Raw genomic sequence first — 27,818 nt, forward strand, 5'->3', positions numbered from 1 at the left:
ATGTTTTGAATTTTCTCCAAAAGTAAAGTAGTTGCAAACTCATGCTTTTAGAAACTTGTTTGGGCTCATGAGAGGAGTAGAAAAACATCAAAAATTTCAGCCCTGCATGATTCTTCCAAGAAATGTGTGTTCATTGAAACCGCTGGTTTTTGATAGTTTGGGCCCTATTGAATAATGAATGTTTTGAATTTTCTCCAAAAGTAAAGTAGTTGCAAACTCATCCTTTTAGAAACTTGTTTGGGCTGTTGAGAGGAGTAAAAAACCATCAAAAATTTCAATCCTGCATGATTCTACCAAGAAATGTGATTCTTCATTCAAAACCTGATTTTTGCTATTGGGCTCTATTGAATAATGAATGTTTTGAATTTTCTCCAAAAGTAAAGTAGTTGCAAACTCATGCTTTTAGAGACTTGTTTGGGCTCATGAGAGGAGTAGAAAAACATCAAAAATTTCAGTCCTGCATGATTCTACCAAGAAATGTGTGTTCATTGAAACCGCTGGTTTTTGATAGTTTGGGCCCTATTGAATAATGAATGTTTTGAATTTTCTCCAAAAGTAAAGTAGTTGCAAACTCATCCTTTTAGAAACTTGTTTGGGCTGTTGAGAGGAGTAAAAAACCATCAAAAATTTCAATCCTGCATGATTCTACCAAGAAATGTGATTCTTCATTCAAAACCTGATTTTTGCTATTGGGCTCTATTGAATAATGAATGTTTTGAATTTTCTCCAAAAGTAAAGTAGTTGCAAACTCATGCTTTTAGAAACTTGTTTGGGCTCATGAGAGGAGTAGAAAAACATCAAAAATTTGAGTCCTGCATGATTCTACCAAGAAATGTGTGTTCATTCAAACCGCTGGTTTTTGATAGTTTGGGCCCTATTGAATAATGAATGTTTTGAATTTTCTCCAAAAGTAAAGCAGTTGCAAACTCATCCTTTTTGAAACTTGTTTGGGCTGTAGAGAGGAGTAAAAAACCATCAAAAATTTCAATCCTGCATGATTCTACCAAGAAATGTGATTCTTCATTCAAAACCTGATTTTTGCTATTGGGCTCTATTGAATAATGAATGTTTTGAATTTTCTCCAAAAGTAAAGTAGTTGCAAACTCATGCTTTTAGAAACTTGTTTGGGCTGTTGAGAGGAGTAGAAAAACATCAAAAATTTCAGTCCTGAATGATTCTTCCAAGAAACGTGTGTTCATTGAAACCGCTGGTTTTTGATAGTTTGGGCCCTATTGAATAATGAATGTTTTGAATTTTCTCCAAAAGTAAAGTAGTTGCAAACTCATGCTTTTAGAGACTTGTTTGGGCTGACGAGAGTAGAAAAACATCAAAAATTTCAGTCCTGCATGATTCTACCAAGAAATGTGTGTTCATTGAAACCGCTGGTTTTTGATAGTTTGGGCCCTATTGAATAATGAATGTTTTGAATTTTCTCCAAAAGTAAAGTAGTTGCAAACTCATCCTTTTAGAAACTTGTTTGGGCTGTTGAGAGGAGTAAAAAACCATCAAAAATTTCAATCCTGCATGATTCTACCAAAAAATGTGATTCTTCATTCAAAACCTGATTTTTGCTATTGGGCTCTATTGAATAATGAATGTTTTGAATTTTCTCCAAAAGTAAAGTAGTTGCAAACTTATGCTTTTAGAAACTTGTTTGGGCTCATGAGAGGAGTAGAAAAACATCAAAAATTTGAGTCCTGCATGATTCTACCAAGAAATGTGTGTTCATTCAAACCGCTGGTTTTTGATAGTTTGGGCCCTATTGAATAATGAATGTTTTGAATTTTCTCCAAAAGTAAAGCAGTTGCAAACTCATCCTTTTAGAAACTTGTTTGGGCTGTAGAGAGGAGTAAAAAACCATCAAAAATTTCAATCCTGCATGATTCTACCAAGAAATGTGATTCTTCATTCAAAACCTGATTTTTGCTATTGGGCTCTATTGAATAATGAATGTTTTGAATTTTCTCCAAAAGTAAAGTAGTTGCAAACTCATGCTTTTAGAGACTTGTTTGGGCTCATGAGAGGAGTAGAAAAACATCAAAAATTTCAGTCCTGCATGATTCTTCCAAGAAATGTGTGTTCATTGAAACCGCTGGTTTTTGATAGTTTGGGCCCTATTGAATAATGAATGTTTTGAATTTTCTCCAAAAGTAAAGTAGTTGCAAACTCATCCTTTTAGAAACTTGTTTGGGCTGTTGAGAGGAGTAAAAAACCATCAAAAATTTCAATCCTGCATGATTCTACCAAGAAATGTGATTCTTCATTCAAAACCTGATTTTTGCTATTGGGCTCTATTGAATAATGAATGTTTTGAATTTTCTCCAAAAGTAAAGTAGTTGCAAACTCATGCTTTTAGAGACTTGTTTGGGCTCATGAGAGGAGTAGAAAAACATCAAAAATTTCAGTCCTGCATGATTCTTCCAAGAAATGTGTGTTCATTGAAACCGCTGGTTTTTGATAGTTTGGGCCCTATTGAATAATGAATGTTTTGAATTTTCTCCAAAAGTAAAGTAGTTGCAAACTCATCCTTTTAGAAACTTGTTTGGGCTGTTGAGAGGAGTAAAAAACCATCAAAAATTTCAATCCTGCATGATTCTACCAAGAAATGTGATTCTTCATTCAAAACCTGATTTTTGCTATTGGGCTCTATTGAATAATGAATGTTTTGAATTTTCTCCAAAAGTAAAGTAGTTGCAAACTCATGCTTTTAGAGACTTGTTTGGGCTCATGAGAGGAGTAGAAAAACATCAAAAATTTCAGTCCTGCATGATTCTTCCAAGAAATGTGTGTTCATTGAAACCGCTGGTTTTTGATAGTTTGGGCCCTATTGAATAATGAATGTTTTGAATTTTCTCCAAAAGTAAAGTAGTTGCAAACTCATCCTTTTAGAAACTTGTTTGGGCTGTTGAGAGGAGTAAAAAACCATCAAAAATTTCAATCCTGCATGATTCTACCAAGAAATGTGATTCTTCATTCAAAACCTGATTTTTGCTATTGGGCTCTATTGAATAATGAATGTTTTGAATTTTCTCCAAAAGTAAAGTAGTTGCAAACTCATGCTTTTAGAAACTTGTTTGGGCTCATGAGAGGAGTAGAAAAACATCAAAAATTTGAGTCCTGCATGATTCTACCAAGAAATGTGTGTTCATTCAAACCGCTGGTTTTTGATAGTTTGGGCCCTATTGAATAATGAATGTTTTGAATTTTCTCCAAAAGTAAAGCAGTTGCAAACTCATCCTTTTTGAAACTTGTTTGGGCTGTAGAGAGGAGTAAAAAACCATCAAAAATTTCAATCCTGCATGATTCTACCAAGAAATGTGATTCTTCATTCAAAACCTGATTTTTGCTATTGGGCTCTATTGAATAATGAATGTTTTGAATTTTCTCCAAAAGTAAAGTAGTTGCAAACTCATGCTTTTAGAGACTTGTTTGGGCTCATGAGAGGAGTAGAAAAACATCAAAAATTTCAGTCCTGCATGATTCTACCAAGAAATGTGTGTTCATTGAAACCACTGGTTTTTGATAGTTTGGGCCCTATTGAATAATGAATGTTTTGAATTTTCTCCAAAAGTAAAGCAGTTGCAAACTCATCCTTTTAGAAACTTGTTTGGGCTGTTGAGAGGAGTAAAAAACCATCAAAAATTTCAATCCTGCATGATTCTACCAAGAAATGTGATTCTTCATTCAAAACCTGATTTTTGCTATTGGGCTCTATTGAATAATGAATGTTTTGAATTTTCTCCAAAAGTAAAGTAGTTGCAAACTCATGCTTTTAGAGACTTGTTTGGGCTCATGAGAGGAGTAGAAAAACATCAAAAATTTCAGTCCTGCATGATTCTACCAAGAAATGTGTGTTCATTCAAACCGCTGGTTTTTGATAGTTTGGGCCCTATTGAATAATGAATGTTTTGAATTTTCTCCAAAAGTAAAGTAGTTGCAAACTCATCCTTTTAGAAACTTGTTTGGGCTGTTGAGAGGAGTAAAAAACCATCAAAAATTTCAATCCTGCATGATTCTACCAAGAAATGTGATTCTTCATTCAAAACCTGATTTTTGCTATTGGGCTCTATTGAATAATGAATGTTTTGAATTTTCTCCAAAAGTAAAGTAGTTGCAAACTCATGCTTTTAGAGACTTGTTTGGGCTCATGAGAGGAGTAGAAAAACATCAAAAATTTCAGTCCTGCATGATTCTTCCAAGAAACGTGTGTTCATTGAAACTGCTGGTTTTTGATAGTTTGGGCCCTATTGAATAATGAATGTTTTGAATTTTCTCCAAAAGTAAAGGAGTTGCAAACTCATGCTTTTAGAGACTTGTTTGGGCTGATGAGAGTAGAAAAACATCAAAAATTTCAGTCCTGCATGATTCTACCAAGAAATGTGTGTTCATTGAAACCGCTGGTTTTTGATAGTTTGGGCCCTATTGAATAATGAATGTTTTGAATTTTCTCCAAAAGTAAAGTAGTTGCAAACTCATCCTTTTAGAAACTTGTTTGGGCTGTTGAGAGGAGTAAAAAACCATCAAAAATTTCAATCCTGCATGATTCTACCAAGAAATGTGATTCTTCATTCAAAACCTGATTTTTGCTATTGGGCTCTATTGAATAATGAATGTTTTGAATTTTCTCCAAAAGTAAAGTAGTTGCAAACTTATGCTTTTAGAAACTTGTTTGGGCTCATGAGAGGAGTAGAAAAACATCAAAAATTTGAGTCCTGCATGATTCTACCAAGAAATGTGTGTTCATTCAAACCGCTGGTTTTTGATAGTTTGGGCCCTATTGAATAATGAATGTTTTGAATTTTCTCCAAAAGTAAAGCAGTTGCAAACTCATCCTTTTAGAAACTTGTTTGGGCTGTAGAGAGGAGTAAAAAACCATCAAAAATTTCAATCCTGCATGATTCTACCAAGAAATGTGATTCTTCATTCAAAACCTGATTTTTGCTATTGGGCTCTATTGAATAATGAATGTTTTGAATTTTCTCCAAAAGTAAAGTAGTTGCAAACTCATGCTTTTAGAGACTTGTTTGGGCTCATGAGAGGAGTAGAAAAACATCAAAAATTTCAGTCCTGCATGATTCTTCCAAGAAATGTGTGTTCATTGAAACCGCTGGTTTTTGATAGTTTGGGCCCTATTGAATAATGAATGTTTTGAATTTTCTCCAAAAGTAAAGTAGTTGCAAACTCATCCTTTTAGAAACTTGTTTGGGCTGTTGAGAGGAGTAAAAAACCATCAAAAATTTCAATCCTGCATGATTCTACCAAGAAATGTGATTCTTCATTCAAAACCTGATTTTTGCTATTGGGCTCTATTGAATAATGAATGTTTTGAATTTTCTCCAAAAGTAAAGTAGTTGCAAACTCATGCTTTTAGAGACTTGTTTGGGCTCATGAGAGGAGTAGAAAAACATCAAAAATTTCAGTCCTGCATGATTCTTCCAAGAAATGTGTGTTCATTGAAACCGCTGGTTTTTGATAGTTTGGGCCCTATTGAATAATGAATGTTTTGAATTTTCTCCAAAAGTAAAGTAGTTGCAAACTCATCCTTTTAGAAACTTGTTTGGGCTGTTGAGAGGAGTAAAAAACCATCAAAAATTTCAATCCTGCATGATTCTACCAAGAAATGTGATTCTTCATTCAAAACCTGATTTTTGCTATTGGGCTCTATTGAATAATGAATGTTTTGAATTTTCTCCAAAAGTAAAGTAGTTGCAAACTCATGCTTTTAGAGACTTGTTTGGGCTCATGAGAGGAGTAGAAAAACATCAAAAATTTCAGTCCTGCATGATTCTTCCAAGAAATGTGTGTTCATTGAAACCGCTGGTTTTTGATAGTTTGGGCCCTATTGAATAATGAATGTTTTGAATTTTCTCCAAAAGTAAAGTAGTTGCAAACTCATCCTTTTAGAAACTTGTTTGGGCTGTTGAGAGGAGTAAAAAACCATCAAAAATTTCAATCCTGCATGATTTTACCAAGAAATGTGATTCTTCATTCAAAACCTGATTTTTGCTATTGGGCTCTATTGAATAGTGAATGTTTTGAATTTTCTCCAAAAGTAAAGTAGTTGCAAACTCATGCTTTTAGAAACTTGTTTGGGCTCATGAGAGGAGTAGAAAAACATCAAAAATTTCAGTCCTGCATGATTCTACCAAGAAATGTGTGTTCATTGAAACCGCTGGTTTTTGATAGTTTGGGCCCTATTGAATAATGAATGTTTTGAATTTTCTCCAAAAGTAAAGTAGTTGCAAACTCATCCTTTTAGAAACTTGTTTGGGCTGTTGAGAGGAGTAAAAAACCATCAAAAATTTCAATCCTGCATGATTTTACCAAGAAATGTGATTCTTCATTCAAAACCTGATTTTTGCTATTGGGCTCTATTGAATAATGAATGTTTTGAATTTTCTCCAAAAGTAAAGTAGTTGCAAACTCATGCTTTTAGAGACTTGTTTGGGCTTATGAGAGGAGTAGAAAAACATCAAAAATTTCAGTCCTGCATGATTCTACCAAGAAATGTGTGTTCATTGAAACCGCTGGTTTTTGATAGTTTGGGCCCTATTGAATAATGAATGTTTTGAATTTTCTCCAAAAGTAAAGTAGTTGCAAACTCATCCTTTTAGAAACTTGTTTGGGCTGTTGAGAGGAGTAAAAAACCATCAAAAATTTCAATCCTGCATGATTCTACCAAGAAATGTGATTCTTCATTCAAAACCTGATTTTTGCTATTGGGCTCTATTGAATAATGAATGTTTTGAATTTTCTCCAAAAGTAAAGTAGTTGCAAACTCATCCTTTTAGAAACTTGTTTGGGCTGTTGAGAGGAGTAAAAAACCATCAAAAATTTCAATCCTGCATGATTCTACCAAGAACTGTGATTCTTCATTCAAAACCTGATTTTTGCTATTGGGCTCTATTGAATAATGAATGTTTTGAATTTTCTCCAAAAGTAAAGTAGTTGCAAACTCATGCTTTTAGAAACTTGTTTGGGCTCATGAGAGGAGTAGAAAAACATCAAAAATTTCAGCCCTGCATGATTCTTCCAAGAAATGTGTGTTCATTGAAACCGCTGGTTTTTGATAGTTTGGGCCCTATTGAATAATGAATGTTTTGAATTTTCTCCAAAAGTAAAGTAGTTGCAAACTCATCCTTTTAGAAACTTGTTTGGGCTGTTGAGAGGAGTAAAAAACCATCAAAAATTTCAATCCTGCATGATTCTACCAAGAAATGTGATTCTTCATTCAAAACCTGATTTTTGCTATTGGGCTCTATTGAATAATGAATGTTTTGAATTTTCTCCAAAAGTAAAGTAGTTGCAAACTCATGCTTTTAGAGACTTGTTTGGGCTCATGAGAGGAGTAGAAAAACATCAAAAATTTCAGTCCTGCATGATTCTACCAAGAAATGTGTGTTCATTGAAACCGCTGGTTTTTGATAGTTTGGGCCCTATTGAATAATGAATGTTTTGAATTTTCTCCAAAAGTAAAGTAGTTGCAAACTCATCCTTTTAGAAACTTGTTTGGGCTGTTGAGAGGAGTAAAAAACCATCAAAAATTTCAATCCTGCATGATTCTACCAAGAAATGTGATTCTTCATTCAAAACCTGATTTTTGCTATTGGGCTCTATTGAATAATGAATGTTTTGAATTTTCTCCAAAAGTAAAGTAGTTGCAAACTCATGCTTTTAGAAACTTGTTTGGGCTCATGAGAGGAGTAGAAAAACATCAAAAATTTGAGTCCTGCATGATTCTACCAAGAAATGTGTGTTCATTCAAACCGCTGGTTTTTGATAGTTTGGGCCCTATTGAATAATGAATGTTTTGAATTTTCTCCAAAAGTAAAGCAGTTGCAAACTCATCCTTTTAGAAACTTGTTTGGGCTGTAGAGAGGAGTAAAAAACCATCAAAAATTTCAATCCTGCATGATTCTACCAAGAAATGTGATTCTTCATTCAAAACCTGATTTTTGCTATTGGGCTCTATTGAATAATGAATGTTTTGAATTTTCTCCAAAAGTAAAGTAGTTGCAAACTCATGCTTTTAGAGACTTGTTTGGGCTCATGAGAGGAGTAGAAAAACATCAAAAATTTCAGTCCTGCATGATTCTACCAAGAAATGTGTGTTCATTGAAACCGCTGGTTTTTGATAGTTTGGGCCCTATTGAATAATGAATGTTTTGAATTTTCTCCAAAAGTAAAGCAGTTGCAAACTCATCCTTTTAGAAACTTGTTTGGGCTGTTGAGAGGAGTAAAAAACCATCAAAAATTTCAATCCTGCATGATTCTACCAAGAAATGTGATTCTTCATTCAAAACCTGATTTTTGCTATTGGGCTCTATTGAATAATGAATGTTTTGAATTTTCTCCAAAAGTAAAGTAGTTGCAAACTCATGCTTTTAGAGACTTGTTTGGGCTCATGAGAGGAGTAGAAAAACATCAAAAATTTCAGTCCTGCATGATTCTACCAAGAAATGTGTGTTCATTCAAACCGCTGGTTTTTGATAGTTTGGGCCCTATTGAATAATGAATGTTTTGAATTTTCTCCAAAAGTAAAGTAGTTGCAAACTCATCCTTTTAGAAACTTGTTTGGGCTGTTGAGAGGAGTAAAAAACCATCAAAAATTTCAATCCTGCATGATTCTACCAAGAAATGTGATTCTTCATTCAAAACCTGATTTTTGCTATTGGGCTCTATTGAATAATGAATGTTTTGAATTTTCTCCAAAAGTAAAGTAGTTGCAAACTCATGCTTTTAGAGACTTGTTTGGGCTCATGAGAGGAGTAGAAAAACATCAAAAATTTCAGTCCTGCATGATTCTTCCAAGAAACGTGTGTTCATTGAAACCGCTGGTTTTTGATAGTTTGGGCCCTATTGAATAATGAATGTTTTGAATTTTCTCCAAAAGTAAAGTAGTTGCAAACTCATGCTTTTAGAGACTTGTTTGGGCTCATGAGAGTAGAAAAACATCAAAAATTTCAGTCCTGCATGATTCTACCAAGAAATGTGTGTTCATTGAAACCGCTGGTTTTTGATAGTTTGGGCCCTATTGAATAATGAATGTTTTGAATTTTCTCCAAAAGTAAAGCAGTTGCAAACTCATCCTTTTAGAAACTTGTTTGGTCTGTTGAGAGGAGTAAAAAACCATCAAAAATTTCAATCCTGCATGATTCTACCAAGAAATGTGATTCTTCATTCAAAACCTGATTGCTATTGGGCTCTATTGAATAATGAATGTTTTGAATTTTCTCCAAAAGTAAAGTAGTTGCAAACTCATGCTTTTAGAGACTTGTTTGGGCTCATGAGAGGAGTAGAAAAACATCAAAAATTTCAGTCCTGCATGATTCTACCAAGAAATGTGTGTTCATTGAAACCGCTGGTTTTTGATAGTTTGGGCCCTATTGAATAATGAATGTTTTGAATTTTCTCCGAAAGTAAAGTAGTTGCAAACTCATCCTTTTAGAAACTTGTTTGGGCTGTTGAGAGGAGTAAAAAACGATCAAAAATTTCAATCCTGCATGATTCTACCAAGAAATGTGATTCTTCATTCAAAACCTGATTTTTGCTATTGGGCTCTATTGAATAATGAATGTTTTGAATTTTCTCCAAAAGTAAAGTAGTTGCAAACTCATGCTTTTAGAGACTTGTTTGGGCTCATGAGAGGAGTAGAAAAACATCAAAAATTTCAGTCCTGCATGATTCTACCAAGAAATGTGTGTTCATTGAAACCGCTGGTTTTTGATAGTTTGGGCCCTATTGAATAATGAATGTTTTGAATTTTCTCCAAAAGTAAAGTAGTTGCAAGCTCATCCTTTTAGAAACTTGTTTGGGCTGTTGAGAGGAGTAAAAAACCATCAAAAATTTCAATCCTGCATGATTCTACCAAGAAATGTGATTCTTCATTCAAAACCTGATTTTTGCTATTGGGCTCTATTGAATAATGAATGTTTTGAATTTTCTCCAAAAGTAAAGTAGTTGCAAACTCATGCTTTTAGAGACTTGTTTGGGCTCATGAGAGGAGTAGAAAAACATCAAAAATTTCAGTCCTGCATGATTCTTCCAAGAAATGTGTGTTCATTGAAACCGCTGGTTTTTGATAGTTTGGGCCCTACTGAATAATGAATGTTTTGAATTTTCTCCAAAAGTAAAGTAGTTGCAAACTCATCCTTTTAGAAACTTGTTTGGGCTGTTGAGAGGAGTAAAAAACCATCAAAAATTTCAATCCTGCATGATTCTACCAAGAAATGTGATTCTTCATTCAAAACCTGATTTTTGCTATTGGGCTCTATTGAATAATGAATGTTTTGAATTTTCTCCAAAAGTAAAGTAGTTGCAAACTCATGCTTTTAGAGACTTGTTTGGGCTCATGAGAGGAGTAGAAAAACATCAAAAATTTCAGTCCTGCATGATTCTTCCAAGAAATGTGTGTTCATTGAAACCGCTGGTTTTTGATAGTTTGGGCCCTATTGAATAATGAATGTTTTGAATTTTCTCCAAAAGTAAAGTAGTTGCAAACTCATCCTTTTAGAAACTTGTTTGGGCTGTTGAGAGGAGTAAAAAACCATCAAAAATTTCAATCCTGCATGATTCTACCAAGAAATGTGATTCTTCATTCAAAACCTGATTTTTGCTATTGGGCTCTATTGAATAATGAATGTTTTGAATTTTCTCCAAAAGTAAAGTAGTTGCAAACTCATGCTTTTAGAGACTTGTTTGGGCTCATGAGAGGAGTAGAAAAACATCAAAAATTTCAGTCCTGCATGATTCTACCAAGAAATGTGTGTTCATTGAAACCGCTGGTTTTTGATAGTTTGGGCCCTATTGAATAATGAATGTTTTGAATTTTCTCCAAAAGTAAAGTAGTTGCAAACTCATCCTTTTAGAAACTTGTTTGGGCTGTTGAGAGGAGTAAAAAACCATCAAAAATTTCAATCCTGCATGATTTTACCAAGAAATGTGATTCTTCATTCAAAACCTGATTTTTGCTATTGGGCTCTATTGAATAGTGAATGTTTTGAATTTTCTCCAAAAGTAAAGTAGTTGCAAACTCATGCTTTTAGAAACTTGTTTGGGCTCATGAGAGGAGTAGAAAAACATCAAAAATTTCAGTCCTGCATGATTCTACCAAGAAATGTGTGTTCATTGAAACCGCTGGTTTTTGATAGTTTGGGCCTTATTGAATAATGAATGTTTTGAATTTTCTCCAAAAGTAAAGTAGTTGCAAACTCATCCTTTTAGAAACTTGTTTGGGCTGTTGAGAGGAGTAAAAAACCATCAAAAATTTCAATCCTGCATGATTTTACCAAGAAATGTGATTCTTCATTCAAAACCTGATTTTTGCTATTGGGCTCTATTGAATAATGAATGTTTTGAATTTTCTCCAAAAGTAAAGTAGTTGCAAACTCATGCTTTTAGAGACTTGTTTGGGCTTATGAGAGGAGTAGAAAAACATCAAAAATTTCAGTCCTGCATGATTCTACCAAGAAATGTGTGTTCATTGAAACCGCTGGTTTTTGATAGTTTGGGCCTTATTGAATAATGAATGTTTTGAATTTTCTCCAAAAGTAAAGTAGTTGCAAACTCATCCTTTTAGAAACTTGTTTGGGCTGTTGAGAGGAGTAAAAAACCATCAAAAATTTCAATCCTGCAAGATTCTACCAAGAAATGTGATTCTTCATTCAAAACCTGATTTTTGCTATTGGGCTCTATTGAATAATGAATGTTTTGAATTTTCTCCAAAAGTAAAGTAGTTGCAAACTCATCCTTTTAGAAACTTGTTTGGGCTGTTGAGAGGAGTAAAAAACCATCAAAAATTTCAATCCTGCATGATTCTACCAAGAACTGTGATTCTTCATTCAAAACCTGATTTTTGCTATTGGGCTCTATTGAATAATGAATGTTTTGAATTTTCTCCAAAAGTAAAGTAGTTGCAAACTCATGCTTTTAGAGACTTGTTTGGGCTCATGAGAGGAGTAGAAAAACATCAAAAATTTCAGTCCTGCATGATTCTACCAAGAAATGTGTGTTCATTGAAACCGCTGGTTTTTGATAGTTTGGGCCCTATTGAATAATGAATGTTTTGAATTTTCTCCAAAAGTAAAGTAGTTGCAAACTCATCCTTTTAGAAACTTGTTTGGGCTGTTGAGAGGAGTAAAAAACCATCAAAAATTTCAATCCTGCATGATTTTACCAAGAAATGTGATTCTTCATTCAAAACCTGATTTTTGCTATTGGGCTCTATTGAATAGTGAATGTTTTGAATTTTCTCCAAAAGTAAAGTAGTTGCAAACTCATGCTTTTAGAAACTTGTTTGGGCTCATGAGAGGAGTAGAAAAACATCAAAAATTTCAGTCCTGCATGATTCTACCAAGAAATGTGTGTTCATTGAAACCGCTGGTTTTTGATAGTTTGGGCCCTATTGAATAATGAATGTTTTGAATTTTCTCCAAAAGTAAAGTAGTTGCAAACTCATCCTTTTAGAAACTTGTTTGGGCTGTTGAGAGGAGTAAAAAACCATCAAAAATTTCAATCCTGCATGATTTTACCAAGAAATGTGATTCTTCATTCAAAACCTGATTTTTGCTATTGGGCTCTATTGAATAATGAATGTTTTGAATTTTCTCCAAAAGTAAAGTAGTTGCAAACTCATGCTTTTAGAGACTTGTTTGGGCTCATGAGAGGAGTAGAAAAACATCAAAAATTTCAGTCCTGCATGATTCTACCAAGAAATGTGTGTTCATTGAAACCGCTGGTTTTTGATAGTTTGGGCCCTATTGAATAATGAATGTTTTGAATTTTCTCCAAAAGTAAAGTAGTTGCAAACTCATCCTTTTAGAAACTTGTTTGGGCTGTTGAGAGGAGTAAAAAACCATCAAAAATTTCAATCCTGCATGATTCTACCAAGAAATGTGATTCTTCATTCAAAACCTGATTTTTGCTATTGGGCTCTATTGAATAATGAATGTTTTGAATTTTCTCCAAAAGTAAAGTAGTTGCAAACTCATGCTTTTAGAGACTTGTTTGGGCTTATGAGAGGAGTAGAAAAACATCAATAATTTCAGTCCTGCATGATTCTACCAAGAAATGTGTGTTCATTGAAACCGCTGGTTTTTGATAGTTTGGGCCCTATTGAATAATGAATGTTTTGAATTTTCTCCAAAAGTAAAGTAGTTGCAAACTCATCCTTTTAGAAACTTGTTTGGGCTGTTGAGAGGAGTAAAAAACCATCAAAAATTTCAATCCTGCATGATTCTACCAAGAAATGTGATTCTTCATTCAAAACCTGATTTTTGCTATTGGGCTCTATTGAATAATGAATGTTTTGAATTTTCTCCAAAAGTAAAGTAGTTGCAAACTCATCCTTTTAGAAACTTGTTTGGGCTGTTGAGAGGAGTAAAAAACCATCAAAAATTTCAATCCTGCATGATTCTACCAAGAACTGTGATTCTTCATTCAAAACCTGATTTTTGCTATTGGGCACTATTGAATAATGAATGTTTTGAATTTTCTCCAAAAGTAAAGTAGTTGCAAACTCATGCTTTTAGAGACTTGTTTGGGCTCATGAGAGGAGTAGAAAAACATCAAAAATTTCAGTCCTGCATGATTCTACCAAGAAATGTGTGTTCATTGAAACCGCTGGTTTTTGATAGTTTGGGCCCTATTGAATAATGAATGTTTTGAATTTTCTCCAAAAGTAAAGTAGTTGCAAACTCATCCTTTTAGAAACTTGTTTGGGCTGTTGAGAGGAGTAAAAAACCATCAAAAATTTCAATCCTGCATGATTTTACCAAGAAATGTGATTCTTCATTCAAAACCTGATTTTTGCTATTGGGCTCTATTGAATAGTGAATGTTTTGAATTTTCTCCAAAAGTAAAGTAGTTGCAAACTCATGCTTTTAGAAACTTGTTTGGGCTCATGAGAGGAGTAGAAAAACATCAAAAATTTCAGTCCTGCATGATTCTACCAAGAAATGTGTGTTCATTGAAACCGCTGGTTTTTGATAGTTTGGGCCCTATTGAATAATGAATGTTTTGAATTTTCTCCAAAAGTAAAGTAGTTGCAAACTCATCCTTTTAGAAACTTGTTTGGGCTGTTGAGAGGAGTAAAAAACCATCAAAAATTTCAATCCTGCATGATTTTACCAAGAAATGTGATTCTTCATTCAAAACCTGATTTTTGCTATTGGGCTCTATTGAATAATGAATGTTTTGAATTTTCTCCAAAAGTAAAGTAGTTGCAAACTCATGCTTTTAGAGACTTGTTTGGGCTCATGAGAGGAGTAGAAAAACATCAAAAATTTCAGTCCTGCATGATTCTACCAAGAAATGTGTGTTCATTGAAACCGCTGGTTTTTGATAGTTTGGGCCCTATTGAATAATGAATGTTTTGAATTTTCTCCAAAAGTAAAGTAGTTGCAAACTCATCCTTTTAGAAACTTGTTTGGGCTGTTGAGAGGAGTAAAAAACCATCAAAAATTTCAATCCTGCATGATTCTACCAAGAAATGTGATTCTTCATTCAAAACCTGATTTTTGCTATTGGGCTCTATTGAATAATGAATGTTTTGAATTTTCTCCAAAAGTAAAGTAGTTGCAAACTCATCCTTTTAGAAACTTGTTTGGGCTGTTGAGAGGAGTAAAAAACCATCAAAAATTTCAATCCTGCATGATTCTACCAAGAACTGTGATTCTTCATTCAAAACCTGATTTTTGCTATTGGGCTCTATTGAATAATGAATGTTTTGAATTTTCTCCAAAAGTAAAGTAGTTGCAAACTCATGCTTTTAGAGACTTGTTTGGGCTCATGAGAGGAGTAGAAAAACATCAAAAATTTCAGTCCTGCATGATTCTACCAAGAAATGTGTGTTCATTGAAACCGCTGGTTTTTGATAGTTTGGGCCCTATTGAATAATGAATGTTTTGAATTTTCTCCAAAAGTAAAGTAGTTGCAAACTCATCCTTTTAGAAACTTGTTTGGGCTGTTGAGAGGAGTAAAAAACCATCAAAAATTTCAATCCTGCATGATTTTACCAAGAAATGTGATTCTTCATTCAAAACCTGATTTTTGATATTGGGCTCTATTGAATAGTGAATGTTTTGAATTTTCTCCAAAAGTAAAGTAGTTGCAAACTCATGCTTTTAGAAACTTGTTTGGGCTCATGAGAGGAGTAGAAAAACATCAAAAATTTCAGTCCTGCATGATTCTACCAAGAAATGTGTGTTCATTGAAACCGCTGGTTTTTGATAGTTTGGGCCTTATTGAATAATGAATGTTTTGAATTTTCTCCAAAAGTAAAGTAGTTGCAAACTCATCCTTTTAGAAACTTGTTTGGGCTGTTGAGAGGAGTAAAAAACCATCAAAAATTTCAATCCTGCATGATTTTACCAAGAAATGTGTGTTCATTGAAACCGCTGGTTTTTGATAGTTTGGGCCCTATTGAATAATGAATGTTTTGAATTTTCTCCAAAAGTAAAGTAGTTGCAAACTCATCCTTTTAGAAACTTGTTTGGGCTGTTGAGAGGAGTAAAAAACCATCAAAAATTTCAATCCTGCATGATTCTACCAAGAAATGTGATTCTTCATTCAAAACCTGATTTTTGCTATTGGGCTCTATTGAATAATGAATGTTTTGAATTTTCTCCAAAACTAAAGTAGTTGCAAACTCATGCTTTTAGAGACTTGTTTGGGCTCATGAGAGGAGTAGAAAAACATCAAAAATTTCAGTCCTGCATGATTCTTCCAAGAAATGTGTGTTCATTGAAACCGCTGGTTTTTGATAGTTTGGGCCCTATTGAATAATGAATGTTTTGAATTTTCTCCAAAAGTAAAGTAGTTGCAAACTCATCCTTTTAGAAACTTGTTTGGGCTGTTGAGAGGAGTAAAAAACCATCAAAAATTTCAATCCTGCATGATTCTACCAAGAAATGTGATTCTTCATTCAAAACCTGATTTTTGCTATTGGGCTCTATTGAATAATGAATGTTTTGAATTTTCTCCAAAAGTAAAGTAGTTGCAAACTCATGCTTTTAGAGACTTGTTTGGGCTCATGAGAGGAGTAGAAAAACATCAAAAATTTCAGTCCTGCATGATTCTTCCAAGAAACGTGTGTTCATTGAAACCGCTGGTTTTTGATAGTTTGGGCCCTATTGAATAATGAATGTTTTGAATTTTCTCCAAAAGTAAAGTAGTTGCAAACTCATGCTTTTAGAGACTTGTTTGGGCTCATGAGAGTAGAAAAACATCAAAAATTTCAGTCCTGCATGATTCTACCAAGAAATGTGTGTTCATTGAAACCGCTGGTTTTTGATAGTTTGGGCCCTATTGAATAATGAATGTTTTGAATTTTCTCCAAAAGTAAAGCAGTTGCAAACTCATCCTTTTAGAAACTTGTTTGGTCTGTTGAGAGGAGTAAAAAACCATCAAAAATTTCAATCCTGCATGATTCTACCAAGAAATGTGATTCTTCATTCAAAACCTGATTTTTGCTATTGGGCTCTATTGAATAATGAATGTTTTGAATTTTCTCCAAAAGTAAAGTAGTTGCAAACTCATGCTTTTAGAGACTTGTTTGGGCTCATGAGAGGAGTAGAAAAACATCAAAAATTTCAGTCCTGCATGATTCTACCAAGAAATGTGTGTTCATTGAAACCGCTGGTTTTTGATAGTTTGGGCCCTATTGAATAATGAATGTTTTGAATTTTCTCCGAAAGTAAAGTAGTTGCAAACTCATCCTTTTAGAAACTTGTTTGGGCTGTTGAGAGGAGTAAAAAACGATCAAAAATTTCAATCCTGCATGATTCTACCAAGAAATGTGATTCTTCATTCAAAACCTGATTTTTGCTATTGGGCTCTATTGAATAATGAATGTTTTGAATTTTCTCCAAAAGTAAAGTAGTTGCAAACTCATGCTTTTAGAGACTTGTTTGGGCTCATGAGAGGAGTAGAAAAACATCAAAAATTTCAGTCCTGCATGATTCTACCAAGAAATGTGTGTTCATTGAAACCGCTGGTTTTTGATAGTTTGGGCCCTATTGAATAATGAATGTTTTGAATTTTCTCCAAAAGTAAAGTAGTTGCAAGCTCATCCTTTTAGAAACTTGTTTGGGCTGTTGAGAGGAGTAAAAAACCATCAAAAATTTCAATCCTGCATGATTCTACCAAGAAATGTGATTCTTCATTCAAAACCTGATTTTTGCTATTGGGCTCTATTGAATAATGAATGTTTTGAATTTTCTCCAAAAGTAAAGTAGTTGCAAACTCATGCTTTTAGAGACTTGTTTGGGCTCATGAGAGGAGTAGAAAAACATCAAAAATTTCAGTCCTGCATGATTCTTCCAAGAAATGTGTGTTCATTGAAACCGCTGGTTTTTGATAGTTTGGGCCCTACTGAATAATGAATGTTTTGAATTTTCTCCAAAAGTAAAGTAGTTGCAAACTCATCCTTTTAGAAACTTGTTTGGGCTGTTGAGAGGAGTAAAAAACCATCAAAAATTTCAATCCTGCATGATTCTACCAAGAAATGTGATTCTTCATTCAAAACCTGATTTTTGCTATTGGGCTCTATTGAATAATGAATGTTTTGAATTTTCTCCAAAAGTAAAGTAGTTGCAAACTCATGCTTTTAGAGACTTGTTTGGGCTCATGAGAGGAGTAGAAAAACATCAAAAATTTCAGTCCTGCATGATTCTTCCAAGAAATGTGTGTTCATTGAAACCGCTGGTTTTTGATAGTTTGGGCCCTATTGAATAATGAATGTTTTGAATTTTCTCCAAAAGTAAAGTAGTTGCAAACTCATCCTTTTAGAAACTTGTTTGGGCTGTTGAGAGGAGTAAAAAACCATCAAAAATTTCAATCCTGCATGATTCTACCAAGAAATGTGATTCTTCATTCAAAACCTGATTTTTGCTATTGGGCTCTATTGAATAATGAATGTTTTGAATTTTCTCCAAAAGTAAAGTAGTTGCAAACTCATGCTTTTAGAGACTTGTTTGGGCTCATGAGAGGAGTAGAAAAACATCAAAAATTTCAGTCCTGCATGATTCTACCAAGAAATGTGTGTTCATTGAAACCGCTGGTTTTTGATAGTTTGGGCCCTATTGAATAATGAATGTTTTGAATTTTCTCCAAAAGTAAAGTAGTTGCAAACTCATCCTTTTAGAAACTTGTTTGGGCTGTTGAGAGGAGTAAAAAACCATCAAAAATTTCAATCCTGCATGATTTTACCAAGAAATGTGATTCTTCATTCAAAACCTGATTTTTGCTATTGGGCTCTATTGAATAGTGAATGTTTTGAATTTTCTCCAAAAGTAAAGTAGTTGCAAACTCATGCTTTTAGAAACTTGTTTGGGCTCATGAGAGGAGTAGAAAAACATCAAAAATTTCAGTCCTGCATGATTCTACCAAGAAATGTGTGTTCATTGAAACCGCTGGTTTTTGATAGTTTGGGCCTTATTGAATAATGAATGTTTTGAATTTTCTCCAAAAGTAAAGTAGTTGCAAACTCATCCTTTTAGAAACTTGTTTGGGCTGTTGAGAGGAGTAAAAAACCATCAAAAATTTCAATCCTGCATGATTTTACCAAGAAATGTGATTCTTCATTCAAAACCTGATTTTTGCTATTGGGCTCTATTGAATAATGAATGTTTTGAATTTTCTCCAAAAGTAAAGTAGTTGCAAACTCATGCTTTTAGAGACTTGTTTGGGCTTATGAGAGGAGTAGAAAAACATCAAAAATTTCAGTCCTGCATGATTCTACCAAGAAATGTGTGTTCATTGAAACCGCTGTTTTTTGATAGTTTGGGCCTTATTGAATAATGAATGTTTTGAATTTTCTCCAAAAGTAAAGTAGTTGCAAACTCATCCTTTTAGAAACTTGTTTGGGCTGTTGAGAGGAGTAAAAAACCATCAAAAATTTCAATCCTGCAAGATTCTACCAAGAAATGTGATTCTTCATTCAAAACCTGATTTTTGCTATTGGGCTCTATTGAATAATGAATGTTTTGAATTTTCTCCAAAAGTAAAGTAGTTGCAAACTCATCCTTTTAGAAACTTGTTTGGGCTGTTGAGAGGAGTAAAAAACCATCAAAAATTTCAATCCTGCATGATTCTACCAAGAACTGTGATTCTTCATTCAAAACCTGATTTTTGCTATTGGGCTCTATTGAATAATGAATGTTTTGAATTTTCTCCAAAAGTAAAGTAGTTGCAAACTCATGCTTTTAGAGACTTGTTTGGGCTCATGAGAGGAGTAGAAAAACATCAAAAATTTCAGTCCTGCATGATTCTACCAAGAAATGTGTGTTCATTGAAACCGCTGGTTTTTGATAGTTTGGGCCCTATTGAATAATGAATGTTTTGAATTTTCTCCAAAAGTAAAGTAGTTGCAAACTCATCCTTTTAGAAACTTGTTTGGGCTGTTGAGAGGAGTAAAAAACCATCAAAAATTTCAATCCTGCATGATTTTACCAAGAAATGTGATTCTTCATTCAAAACCTGATTTTTGCTATTGGGCTCTATTGAATAGTGAATGTTTTGAATTTTCTCCAAAAGTAAAGTAGTTGCAAACTCATGCTTTTAGAAACTTGTTTGGGCTCATGAGAGGAGTAGAAAAACATCAAAAATTTCAGTCCTGCATGATTCTACCAAGAAATGTGTGTTCATTGAAACCGCTGGTTTTTGATAGTTTGGGCCCTATTGAATAATGAATGTTTTGAATTTTCTCCAAAAGTAAAGTAGTTGCAAACTCATCCTTTTAGAAACTTGTTTGGGCTGTTGAGAGGAGTAAAAAACCATCAAAAATTTCAATCCTGCATGATTTTACCAAGAAATGTGATTCTTCATTCAAAACCTGATTTTTGCTATTGGGCTCTATTGAATAATGAATGTTTTGAATTTTCTCCAAAAGTAAAGTAGTTGCAAACTCATGCTTTTAGAGACTTGTTTGGGCTCATGAGAGGAGTAGAAAAACATCAAAAATTTCAGTCCTGCATGATTCTACCAAGAAATGTGTGTTCATTGAAACCGCTGGTTTTTGATAGTTTGGGCCCTATTGAATAATGAATGTTTTGAATTTTCTCCAAAAGTAAAGTAGTTGCAAACTCATCCTTTTAGAAACTTGTTTGGGCTGTTGAGAGGAGTAAAAAACCATCAAAAATTTCAATCCTGCATGATTCTACCAAGAAATGTGATTCTTCATTCAAAACCTGATTTTTGCTATTGGGCTCTATTGAATAATGAATGTTTTGAATTTTCTCCAAAAGTAAAGTAGTTGCAAACTCATGCTTTTAGAGACTTGTTTGGGCTTATGAGAGGAGTAGAAAAACATCAATAATTTCAGTCCTGCATGATTCTACCAAGAAATGTGTGTTCATTGAAACCGCTGGTTTTTGATAGTTTGGGCCCTATTGAATAATGAATGTTTTGAATTTTCTCCAAAAGTAAAGTAGTTGCAAACTCATCCTTTTAGAAACTTGTTTGGGCTGTTGAGAGGAGTAAAAAACCATCAAAAATTTCAATCCTGCATGATTCTACCAAGAAATGTGATTCTTCATTCAAAACCTGATTTTTGCTATTGGGCTCTATTGAATAATGAATGTTTTGAATTTTCTCCAAAAGTAAAGTAGTTGCAAACTCATCCTTTTAGAAACTTGTTTGGGCTGTTGAGAGGAGTAAAAAACCATCAAAAATTTCAATCCTGCATGATTCTACCAAGAACTGTGATTCTTCATTCAAAACCTGATTTTTGCTATTGGGCACTATTGAATAATGAATGTTTTGAATTTTCTCCAAAAGTAAAGTAGTTGCAAACTCATGCTTTTAGAGACTTGTTTGGGCTCATGAGAGGAGTAGAAAAACATCAAAAATTTCAGTCCTGCATGATTCTACCAAGAAATGTGTGTTCATTGAAACCGCTGGTTTTTGATAGTTTGGGCCCTATTGAATAATGAATGTTTTGAATTTTCTCCAAAAGTAAAGTAGTTGCAAACTCATCCTTTTAGAAACTTGTTTGGGCTGTTGAGAGGAGTAAAAAACCATCAAAAATTTCAATCCTGCATGATTTTACCAAGAAATGTGATTCTTCATTCAAAACCTGATTTTTGCTATTGGGCTCTATTGAATAGTGAATGTTTTGAATTTTCTCCAAAAGTAAAGTAGTTGCAAACTCATGCTTTTAGAAACTTGTTTGGGCTCATGAGAGGAGTAGAAAAACATCAAAAACTTCAGTCCTGCATGATTCTACCAAGAAATGTGTGTTCATTGAAACCGCTGGTTTTTGATAGTTTGGGCCCTATTGAATAATGAATGTTTTGAATTTTCTCCAAAAGTAAAGTAGTTGCAAACTCATCCTTTTAGAAACTTGTTTGGGCTGTTGAGAGGAGTAAAAAACCATCAAAAATTTCAATCCTGCATGATTTTACCAAGAAATGTGATTCTTCATTCAAAACCTGATTTTTGCTATTGGGCTCTATTGAATAATGAATGTTTTGAATTTTCTCCAAAAGTAAAGTAGTTGCAAACTCATGCTTTTAGAGACTTGTTTGGGCTCATGAGAGGAGTAGAAAAACATCAAAAATTTCAGTCCTGCATGATTCTACCAAGAAATGTGTGTTCATTGAAACCGCTGGTTTTTGATAGTTTGGGCCCTATTGAATAATGAATGTTTTGAATTTTCTCCAAAAGTAAAGTAGTTGCAAACTCATCCTTTTAGAAACTTGTTTGGGCTGTTGAGAGGAGTAAAAAACCATCAAAAATTTCAATCCTGCATGATTCTACCAAGAAATGTGATTCTTCATTCAAAACCTGATTTTTGCTATTGGGCTCTATTGAATAATGAATGTTTTGAATTTTCTCCAAAAGTAAAGTAGTTGCAAACTCATCCTTTTAGAAACTTGTTTGGGCTGTTGAGAGGAGTAAAAAACCATCAAAAATTTCAATCCTGCATGATTCTACCAAGAACTGTGATTCTTCATTCAAAACCTGATTTTTGCTATTGGGCTCTATTGAATAATGAATGTTTTGAATTTTCTCCAAAAGTAAAGTAGTTGCAAACTCATGCTTTTAGAGACTTGTTTGGGCTCATGAGAGGAGTAGAAAAACATCAAAAATTTCAGTCCTGCATGATTCTACCAAGAAATGTGTGTTCATTGAAACCGCTGGTTTTTGATAGTTTGGGCCCTATTGAATAATGAATGTTTTGAATTTTCTCCAAAAGTAAAGTAGTTGCAAACTCATCCTTTTAGAAACTTGTTTGGGCTGTTGAGAGGAGTAAAAAACCATCAAAAATTTCAATCCTGCATGATTTTACCAAGAAATGTGATTCTTCATTCAAAACCTGATTTTTGCTATTGGGCTCTATTGAATAGTGAATGTTTTGAATTTTCTCCAAAAGTAAAGTAGTTGCAAACTCATGCTTTTAGAAACTTGTTTGGGCTCATGAGAGGAGTAGAAAAACATCAAAAATTTCAGTCCTGCATGATTCTACCAAGAAATGTGTGTTCATTGAAACCGCTGGTTTTTGATAGTTTGGGCCTTATTGAATAATGAATGTTTTGAATTTTCTCCAAAAGTAAAGTAGTTGCAAACTCATCCTTTTAGAAACTTGTTTGGGCTGTTGAGAGGAGTAAAAAACCATCAAAAATTTCAATCCTGCATGATTTTACCAAGAAATGTGTGTTCATTGAAACCGCTGGTTTTTGATAGTTTGGGCCCTATTGAATAATGAATGTTTTGAATTTTCTCCAAAAGTAAAGTAGTTGCAAACTCATCCTTTTAGAAACTTGTTTGGGCTGTTGAGAGGAGTAAAAAACCATCAAAAATTTCAATCCTGCAAGATTCTACCAAGAAATGTGATTCTTCATTCAAAACCTGATTTTTGCTATTGGGCTCTATTGAATAATGAATGTTTTGAATTTTCTCCAAAAGTAAAGTAGTTGCAAACTCATCCTTTTAGAAACTTGTTTGGGCTGTTGAGAGGAGTAAAAAACCATCAAAAATTTCAATCCTGCATGATTCTACCAAGAACTGTGATTCTTCATTCAAAACCTGATTTTTGCTATTGGGCTCTATTGAATAATGAATGTTTTGAATTTTCTCCAAAAGTAAAGTAGTTGCAAACTCATGCTTTTAGAGACTTGTTTGGGCTCATGAGAGGAGTAGAAAAACATCAAAAATTTCAGTCCTGCATGATTCTACCAAGAAATGTGTGTTCATTGAAACCGCTGGTTTTTGATAGTTTGGGCCCTATTGAATAATGAATGTTTTGAATTTTCTCCAAAAGTAAAGTAGTTGCAAACTCATCCTTTTAGAAACTTGTTTGGGCTGTTGAGAGGAGTAAAAAAACATCAAAAATTTCAATCCTGCATGATTTTACCAAGAAATGTGATTCTTCATTCAAAACCTGATTTTTGCTATTGGGCTCTATTGAATAGTGAATGTTTTGAATTTTCTCCAAAAGTAAAGTAGTTGCAAACTCATGCTTTTAGAAACTTGTTTGGGCTCATGAGAGGAGTAGAAAAACATCAAAAATTTCAGTCCTGCATGATTCTACCAAGAAATGTGTGTTCATTGAAACCGCTGGTTTTTGATAGTTTGGGCCCTATTGAATAATGAATGTTTTGAATTTTCTCCAAAAGTAAAGTAGTTGCAAACTCATCCTTTTAGAAACTTGTTTGGGCTGTTGAGAGGAGTAAAAAACCATCAAAAATTTCAATCCTGCATGATTTTACCAAGAAATGTGATTCTTCATTCAAAACCTGATTTTTGCTATTGGGCTCTATTGAATAATGAATGTTTTGAATTTTCTCCAAAAGTAAAGTAGTTGCAAACTCATGCTTTTAGAGACTTGTTTGGGCTCATGAGAGGAGTAGAAAAACATCAAAAATTTCAGTCCTGCATGATTCTACCAAGAAATGTGTGTTCATTGAAACCGCTGGTTTTTGATAGTTTGGGCCCTATTGAATAATGAATGTTTTGAATTTTCTCCAAAAGTAAAGTAGTTGCAAACTCATCCTTTTAGAAACTTGTTTGGGCTGTTGAGAGGAGTAAAAAACCATCAAAAATTTCAATCCTGCATGATTCTACCAAGAAATGTGATTCTTCATTCAAAACCTGATTTTTGCTATTGGGCTCTATTGAATAATGAATGTTTTGAATTTTCTCCAAAAGTAAAGTAGTTGCAAACTCATGCTTTTAGAGACTTGTTTGGGCTCATGAGAGGAGTAGAAAAACATCAAAAATTTCAGTCCTGCATGATTCTTCCAAGAAATGTGTGTTCATTGAAACCGCTGGTTTTTGATAGTTTGGGCCCTATTGAATAATGAATGTTTTGAATTTTCTCCAAAAGTAAAGTAGTTGCAAACTCATCCTTTTAGAAACTTGTTTGGGCTGTTGAGAGGAGTAAAAAACCATCAAAAATTTCAATCCTGCATGATTCTACCAAGAAATGTGATTCTTCATTCAAAACCTGATTTTTGCTATTGGGCTCTATTGAATAATGAATGTTTTGAATTTTCTCCAAAAGTAAAGTAGTTGCAAACTCATGCTTTTAGAGACTTGTTTGGGCTCATGAGAGGAGTAGAAAAACATCAAAAATTTCAGTCCTGCATGATTCTTCCAAGAAATGTGTGTTCATTGAAACCGCTGGTTTTTGATAGTTTGGGCCCTATTGAATAATGAATGTTTTGAATTTTCTCCAAAAGTAAAGTAGTTGCAAACTCATCCTTTTAGAAACTTGTTTGGGCTGTTGAGAGGAGTAAAAAACCATCAAAAATTTCAATCCTGCATGATTCTACCAAGAAATGTGATTCTTCATTCAAAACCTGATTTTTGCTATTGGGCTCTATTGAATAATGAATGTTTTGAATTTTCTCCAAAAGTAAAGTAGTTGCAAACTCATGCTTTTAGAGACTTGTTTGGGCTCATGAGAGGAGTAGAAAAACATCAAAAATTTCAGTCCTGCATGATTCTACCAAGAAATGTGTGTTCATTGAAACCGCTGGTTTTTGATAGTTTGGGCCCTATTGAATAATGAATGTTTTGAATTTTCTCCAAAAGTAAAGTAGTTGCAAACTCATCCTTTTAGAAACTTGTTTGGGCTGTTGAGAGGAGTAAAAAACCATCAAAAATTTCAATCCTGCATGATTTTACCAAGAAATGTGATTCTTCATTCAAAACCTGATTTTTGCTATTGGGCTCTATTGAATAGTGAATGTTTTGAATTTTCTCCAAAAGTAAAGTAGTTGCAAACTCATGCTTTTAGAAACTTGTTTGGGCTCATGAGAGGAGTAGAAAAACATCAAAAATTTCAGTCCTGCATGATTCTACCAAGAAATGTGTGTTCATTGAAACCGCTGGTTTTTGATAGTTTGGGCCCTATTGAATAATGAATGTTTTGAATTTTCTCCAAAAGTAAAGTAGTTGCAAACTCATCCTTTTAGAAACTTGCTTGGGCTGTTGAGAGGAGTAAAAAACCATCAAAAATTTCAATCCTGCATGATTTTACCAAGAAATGTGATTCTTCATTCAAAACCTGATTTTTGCTATTGGGCTCTATTGAATAATGAATGTTTTGAATTTTCTCCAAAAGTAAAGTAGTTGCAAACTCATGCTTTTAGAGACTTGTTTGGGCTTATGAGAGGAGTAGAAAAACATCAAAAATTTCAGTCCTGCATGATTCTACCAAGAAATGTGTGTTCATTGAAACCGCTGGTTTTTGATAGTTTGGGCCCTATTGAATAATGAATGTTTTGAATTTTCTCCAAAAGTAAAGTAGTTGCAAACTCATCCTTTTAGAAACTTGTTTGGGCTGTTGAGAGGAGTAAAAAACCATCAAAAATTTCAATCCTGCATGATTCTACCAAGAAATGTGATTCTTCATTCAAAACCTGATTTTTGCTATTGGGCTCTATTGAATAATGAATGTTTTGAATTTTCTCCAAAAGTAAAGTAGATGCAAACTCATCCTTTTAGAAACTTGTTTGGGCTGTTGAGAGGAGTAAAAAACCATCAAAAATTTCAATCCTGCATGATTCTACCAAGAACTGTGATTCTTCATTCAAAACCTGATTTTTGCTATTGGGCTCTATTGAATAATGAATGTTTTGAATTTTCTCCAAAAGTAAAGTAGTTGCAAACTCATGCTTTTAGAGACTTGTTTGGGCTCATGAGAGGAGTAGAAAAACATCAAAAATTTCAGTCCTGCATGATTCTACCAAGAAATGTGTGTTCATTGAAACCGCTGGTTTTTGATAGTTTGGGCCCTATTGAATAATGAATGTTTTGAATTTTCTCCAAAAGTAAAGTAGTTGCAAACTCATCCTTTTAGAAACTTGTTTGGGCTGTTGAGAGGAGTAAAAAACCATCAAAAATTTCAATCCTGCATGATTTTACCAAGAAATGTGATTCTTCATTCAAAACCTGATTTTTGCTATTGGGCTCTATTGAATAGTGAATGTTTTGAATTTTCTCCAAAAGTAAAGTAGTTGCAAACTCATGCTTTTAGAAACTTGTTTGGGCTCATGAGAGGAGTAGAAAAACATCAAAAATTTCAGTCCTGCATGATTCTACCAAGAAATGTGTGTTCATTGAAACCGCTGGTTTTTGATAGTTTGGGCCCTATTGAATAATGAATGTTTTGAATTTTCTCCAAAAGTAAAGTAGTTGCAAACTCATCCTTTTAGAAACTTGTTTGGGCTGTTGAGAGGAGTAAAAAACCATCAAAAATTTCAATCCTGCATGATTTTACCAAGAAATGTGATTCTTCATTCAAAACCTGATTTTTGCTATTGGGCTCTATTGAATAATGAATGTTTTGAATTTTCTCCAAAAGTAAAGTAGTTGCAAACTCATGCTTTTAGAGACTTGTTTGGGCTCATGAGAGGAGTAGAAAAACATCAAAAATTTCAGTCCTGCATGATTCTACCAAGAAATGTGTGTTCATTGAAACCGCTGGTTTTTGATAGTTTGGGCCCTATTGAATAATGAATGTTTTGAATTTTCTCCAAAAGTAAAGTAGTTGCAAACTCATCCTTTTAGAAACTTGTTTGGGCTGTTGAGAGGAGTAAAAAACCATCAAAAATTTCAATCCTGCATGATTCTACCAAGAAATGTGATTCTTCATTCAAAACCTGATTTTTGCTATTGGGCTCTATTGAATAATGAATGTTTTGAATTTTCTCCAAAAGTAAAGTAGTTGCAAACTCATCCTTTTAGAAACTTGTTTGGGCTGTTGAGAGGAGTAAAAAACCATCAAAAATTTCAATCCTGCATGATTCTACCAAGAACTGTGATTCTTCATTCAAAACCTGATTTTTGCTATTGGGCTCTATTGAATAATGAATGTTTTGAATTTTCTCCAAAAGTAAAGTAGTTGCAAACTCATGCTTTTAGAAACTTGTTTGGGCTCATGAGAGGAGTAGAAAAACATCAAAAATTTCAGCCCTGCATGATTCTTCCAAGAAATGTGTGTTCATTGAAACCGCTGGTTTTTGATAGTTTGGGCCCTATTGAATAATGAATGTTTTGAATTTTCTCCAAAAGTAAAGTAGTTGCAAACTCTTCCTTTTAGAAACTTGTTTGGGCTGTTGAGAGGAGTAAAAAACCATCAAAAATTTCAATCCTGCATGATTCTACCAAGAAATGTGATTCTTCATTCAAAACCTGATTTTTGCTATTGGGCTCTATTGAATAATGAATGTTTTGAATTTTCTCCAAAAGTAAAGTAGTTGCAAACTCATGCTTTTAGAGACTTGTTTGGGCTCATGAGAGGAGTAGAAAAACATCAAAAATTTCAGTCCTGCATGATTCTACCAAGAAATGTGTGTTCATTGAAACCGCTG

Source organism: Dendrobates tinctorius, unplaced genomic scaffold (assembly GCF_039654945.1).
Source record: "Dendrobates tinctorius isolate UK_male_01 unplaced genomic scaffold, ASM3965494v1 ptg000076l, whole genome shotgun sequence".
In the NCBI taxonomy this organism is placed as follows: Eukaryota; Metazoa; Chordata; class Amphibia; order Anura; family Dendrobatidae; genus Dendrobates; species Dendrobates tinctorius.